The sequence below is a fragment of the Enhydra lutris genome, unplaced genomic scaffold, assembly GCF_002288905.1.
Source record: "Enhydra lutris kenyoni isolate GAN:26980312 unplaced genomic scaffold, ASM228890v2 scaffoldscaffold63, whole genome shotgun sequence".
Taxonomy (NCBI): Eukaryota; Metazoa; Chordata; class Mammalia; order Carnivora; family Mustelidae; genus Enhydra; species Enhydra lutris.
In genome coordinates this window covers 7,277,363-7,283,362 of record NW_019154147.1, presented here as the reverse complement: position 1 = coordinate 7,283,362, position 6,000 = coordinate 7,277,363, and positions in this window count along the sequence as shown.

The window sequence follows — 6,000 nt, the reverse complement described above, 5'->3', positions numbered from 1 at the left end:
AATTGCAGGGTCATAGGGAAGCTCTATTTTTAATTTCTTGAGGAATCTCCACACTGTTCTCCAAAGAGGCTGCACCAACTTGCATTCCACCAACAGTGTAAGAGGGTTCCCTTTTCTCCACATCCCCTTCAACACATGTTGTTTCCTGTCTTGCTAATTTTGGCCATTCTAACTGGTGTAAGGTGGTATCTCAATGTGGTTTTAATTTGAATCTCCCTGATGGCTAGTGATGATGAACATTTTTTCATGTGTCTGATAGCCATTTGTATGTCTTCATTGGAGAAGTGTCTGTTCATATCTTCTGCCCATTTTTTGATATGATTGTCTGTTTTGTGTGTGTTGAGTTTGAGAAGTCTTTTATAGATCCTGAATATCAACCTTTTGTCTGTACTGTCATTTGCAAATATCTTCTCCCATTCCGTGGGTTGCCTCTTTGTTTTGTTGACTGTTTCCTTTGCTGTGCAGAAGCTTTTGATTTTGATGAAGTCCCAAAAGTTCATTTTCGCTTTTGTTTCCTTTGCCTTTGGAGACATATCTTGAAAGAAGTTGCTATGGCTGATATCGAAGAGATTACTGCCTATATTCTCCTCTAGGATTCTGATGGATTCCTGTCTCACGTTGAGGTCTTTTATCCATTTTGAGTTTATCTTTGCATACGGTGTAAGAGAATGGTCGAGTTTCATTCTTCTACATATAGCTGTCCAGTTTTCCCAACACCATTTATTGAAGAGACTGTCTTTTTTCCACTGTATATTTTTTCCTGTTTTGTCGAAGATTATTTGACCATAGAGTTGAGGGTCCATATCTGGGCTCTCTATTATTTGTATCTAACTAGTTTTCTATAATAGTATAATCAGAAAAAGAAGATAATTTACACAAGAGAAAGATCCTATGAAAATGTCTAAATTTCTCATTATCTTTTATTCTTCTTAGTCCCTACAGGAAAAATTTTCAGTTTAATGTTAAAGTATACTACAGAAGTTACTTCAACATATTCATTATCTAGGCTTTTCCATTGCTAAGCAAAAAACCTGATTTTTTAAAAGAGCAAGAGACTCAATATCTCAGAGCATATTGTCATGAACTTCTTGTCCGTCTTGAGGAAAATTCCAGGAAAAATTTTCATTGTTAGAGAGTGAGAGGAGGTGACTGTTGGAGGCTGCCATAAGTAACACAAAAGTAATGTAGGATTAACACTATTTCCTTTTATAGCCAAGTCAACAGAATGGTAAAGAAAGAGGATATTTTAAATCTTATCTATCTTGATCCCGCCCCCCCAGAAATACATTTCATGTCATTTTGATTAAAATATTTAAAATATCCAGAGCTGTGGCTTGAATGATATTATAATTGGTAATGATCAGTCAGAATCCCAGTAGGAATGAAATATTCATATAGGTTAATTGAAGAGCATTTAATAGAGGGACATTTGCAAAGTTGGAACATGTGTGGGGAAACTGACATGGGATGGGATTAGAAATAATGGAAAATTATTACTGCCAGGGGTCTGCAAGTGTGAGGGGAAGGAGAAGATACCAGGAGGCAGAGAGTGGTCCTGTTTGGAAGTCTGACAGAAGCTGTGGGTTTAATAAAGAAACAGAGTCAAGCCATAGCAACCTGGCAAAAGGGGTTACTTCAACTACAAAAGGGGTTACTCACTTTTCACTTCTGGATTTCACCTGGTGTCTGACAAAAATTAGAGGCCAGGGAGCCTGCCCATGTTGGTCAGCCTTTCAGAAAGTAGATCCACAAATGCACATGGAAAATATTAGTGATAAACCTAAGTAGATCCTTGATGGGTTGAAGGATGGGAGAGAATGTGAAAAAATTGGTTAATGGTTTAGGAATCCTTTTATGGCTTTGCATCATTCAACATTTCATCAGCAATTTGAAGACAGAGTGGATACATGTAACAAATTTAAAGAAGTCACAAAACTAGGGAATATAGGAAATAATCAGATGACAGACTCAGCAGCGAAAAGAATGATGTTCTTATTCTAATATGAAATATTTAATAAATATAAATGAAAGACCAGTATTTGAGTTAAAAACATCAAATGTCCCTATAATTGTGGGAGAGAAATGACTAAGTGATATCGCTTATCATTAAGATTTTTTAATTGACAAGATATGTAATCAACTGATATGTAAATAATCAGTCATGTGAAAAGACTATCCCCAAAAGGTAACGTGATTTTAGTCTGAATTAGAATCAAAGTGTCCAGAAAGAGGGGTGAAATTCTCACTCTATTCTATGCTGAATGGACTGTAATGATCAAATGAGTTATGTGCAGGAGAATTAGGACCAGGGTGGTAAATATTTAACCTGGAGAATGAAACTCTGGTCAGGAAAGGAAGTAGGGGAGCAGATTCTAGGGTGAGTTTCCAGATGTCTGAAGGACTCCCCTATAAACAGTGGTAGGACTTTCTTCCAGGTCTGGGGGCAGAAGGTCATAGGCACAGGGAGCAGAAATCAGATTACATGAAGGATGATCATCTCCAGAAGCTGTGCCACTGAAAATCATATAGATCTACCTGTGGGTAGGTAAATTCTTTTATCCTATTCAAACAAAGGCTGCGTGACCATTTACGAGACGTACGGCTAAGGAGCTGGGTTGTGGAGAACTGTGTTCTCTGTTGGCCTGGAGGTGAGATCCCACCACACCTGAATCCACAGGGTTACACTGGACTCTCTAGTCCTGTTTTCCTCTCTCTACCTCTGTCAATATTTCGTGTTGGTGGTTTCTACACCCTCTCTTTCCCAGAGCTAAGTAGAAATAGAAGACTAAGCCATGGGGCTTCAGAATATTTTTGAAGCCTTAGAGCTGTTGTTCTCAATTTCCACCAATGGTGTAAATGTGCTCATGAAACATTAAGTGCCAAAGCAGCTCTTCTGATCTCCTACACCAGTTACTCTTTTTAAAGAAAAAGCCAGCTCTGAGTCCAAATATAATAAAGACAAATTTTGACTCAAGCCTTCAATTAGTTCTTTATTTAAGTTTTTGTCTATAAATGTTCAAATGAATTAAAGAGGCATTAAAGTAAAAACAAAAATCTCTAGAAATCCTACCACACAGAAATAATCACTATCAATGTTTTGCTGAACATTCTTTATGGACTTCTCTCTGTGAGTACCACCATATGGCTTTCTGGATCTAAGGAAAGATAATTTTACATAGGCGAGTTTATATTATACATGCTGCTATGCCATCTGCTTTTTATATGCAACATCATGTTGTTGAAATACTTCCATGGTAGTGAATGCTTTTCAATGCTCTGTATGGATATGAATATCATATGGACATGAATATATAGCCATCTAAATAAAGCGCAGTAAAATATTTAAGACGCATGCATTAGTTCTTTTAAAAATGGACTACTAAGAGAATATGGTATCCCAGCTGATACGATTTCCGCTCCCTTTCTGGATGACAACAGTCCTCAAGAGGACAGGTCCATGATTATATAGTAAGGCCACATGGGATGCTAGGAAAAGCTGGAGCTGTGAGGCTTAAGTGAAAATTATCAAACTATTAAATTCAGGAAAGGAAAAAAGTATTTATGGACTCATTGCTGTGTTAATATGAAAAATTTAGTGTTTTAGTGTTTTTCTCTCTTCTATCCCCTTGTGGCCCCCACATATTGAATGCATTTAATCAGATTTATTTTTAACGTGCTAATTTTTTTTTAGTGTCTATCAGATTATATTATCCATAGTTTTTGATTATCTAAAGATCTTATTTCTTTCTGTCTAAAATCTCTTGATCATTGGCTTTTCTTCTCTGCTTTGTTGTTTCAAATTGTGAACTCATCCTCCATGGGCCTTTATCTATAGTAATATTGTGCCTTGTGGGCCAGAAATCCATCCCTCCAAAAAGGCTTTGCTTTTAATTATACTACATGTCCCAGGGACCGACTTTTAATGTAATTTCTATTTGAGGGGTTTTCTACACCATGTAGGTAGTATAAACTCAAACTACACTTTATATGAATACAGGTATGTGGTTGCTATGATTTCTTAGAAACCTGGCCAGGTGCAGGCCTTCCATTTCTTTGTGCTGGTGAAAAGAATTTTTCTCATTTCCTCTTCCATTGAGGGTTGTGGCTTACACTGAGGGGAACTTCAGAGGAGCAGCTGTCATACCATACTTATCAGTGGTGAAACACTCGAAGCTTTGTCCCCGAGAGTGACACCAAGACAAAGATTTGTTCATTATCACTACTTCTACTCAACATGGCACTGGAAGAACTAACCAGGGCAATAAGGCAAGAGAAAGATAGAGAAGGCATAGAGGTCAAAAAGGAAGAAATAAACCTTTTTATTTTTAAAGATTCATTTACTTATTTATTTGACAGACAGAGATCACAAGTAGGCAGAGAGGCAGACAGAGAGAGAGGAGGAAGCAGGCTTCCCACCAAGCTAGAGAGCTGGATGTGGGGCTCGATCCCAGGACCCGGGATCAGGACCTGAGCCGAAGGCAGAGGCTTAACCCACTGAGCCACCCAGGCGCTCGAAACTTTTTATTTTTAGATAACATCATAGTTTCATGAAGAATCCAAAAGAATATGTAAACTATTGTAAATAATAAATGAATTTAGGATATTACTGAATCTAAGATCAACATATAAAAATCAATCATATTTTTATATAGAACAAATAGTTGGATAATAAAAACAATAGCATTTATAATGGCATCAAAAAACATCAAATAGTAATAAATCTAATGGAATATGTGTAAGCATCTACATTTTTTTTAAAAGATTTTATTTATTTATTTGAGAGGGAGAGAAAGAGCAAGAGCATAAGCAGGGGGAGTGGAAGAGGGAGAGGGAGAAATAGAGAGCTAGATGCAGGGTTCGATCCCAGGTCCCTGGTCCCTGAAGGCAGTCGTTTAACTAAGCCACCCAGGTGCCCCAAACTTCTATATTATTGAAAAGAAGAAGGGAGAAACTAAGAAAGACCTAAATGAAGAAGTATACATGGAAAAATCATATGTTTTACTATATATGGAAAGATATTATATGCATTGGAAAATTCAATATGGTTGTCAATTCTCTTCAAATTAATTTGTGGACTCAATGTATCCTCAATCAAAATCACAGTAACTTTTTTCTTTTTGTGGAAATTGGTAGGCTTCACTCTAAACTGTCTATGAGAATGCAAAGGGCAGTCTTGAAAAAGAACAAATCTGGAGGTTTTCCTTTGCCAGATTTTAAATTACTATAAAGCTATAATATTATAGTAGTTAAGATATCTTGGCATTGGTACAAAGCTAGAAAAATAGAACAATGGTATCGAGATGCCAGAAATAGACACATACATATATCATCATTTAGTTTACTAAAAGGTACCACTTCTATTCAATGAGGATAAAAAAGTTCTCTTCACTGAATAATACTGGAGCAATTAGAAACTTGGGGAAAAAACAGAATCTATGATTCTGTATAAAACCATATACAAAAGTTAATTTGAAGTGGATCATCGACCTTTAGTTCCTTAGTGGAAGCTAAAAATAAACTCTAGAATAAATCAGGAAGAAGTCAGCCATGTGTTGGTTCTTAACCCTCTCTGGAGCTTCCCTATTTCATCTGAAACTGGCTCCTGTACTCAGAGGGCAGGGGGAGACTGAAGAAAGATGAAGGCCACTTTCAGTTGCTAGCCAGCCCATTTTAATGAGCAAGGAAAATTTCTAGGAAATCGTCCCTGTCTTCTCTATTTGCTATGCTTCGTTACTTTAAATTTGGAGAGTTTTTAATGCTTTTTTTTTGGTTTGTTTGTTAATACAGACTTCCAATTGAGGTTTTGTAGAAAAATTTATTAGATTTCATCCCCAGGTACATAAAATTGTTCTCAAATCACAGCACACATATACATTGCTATGAACCTTTTTTTCAAAGCCATTTTTTTAATATTTTTTTAATTCTTTTCAGCGTAACAGTATTCATTGTTTTTGCACCACACCCAGTGCTCCATGCAATCCGTGCCCTCCCCAATACCCA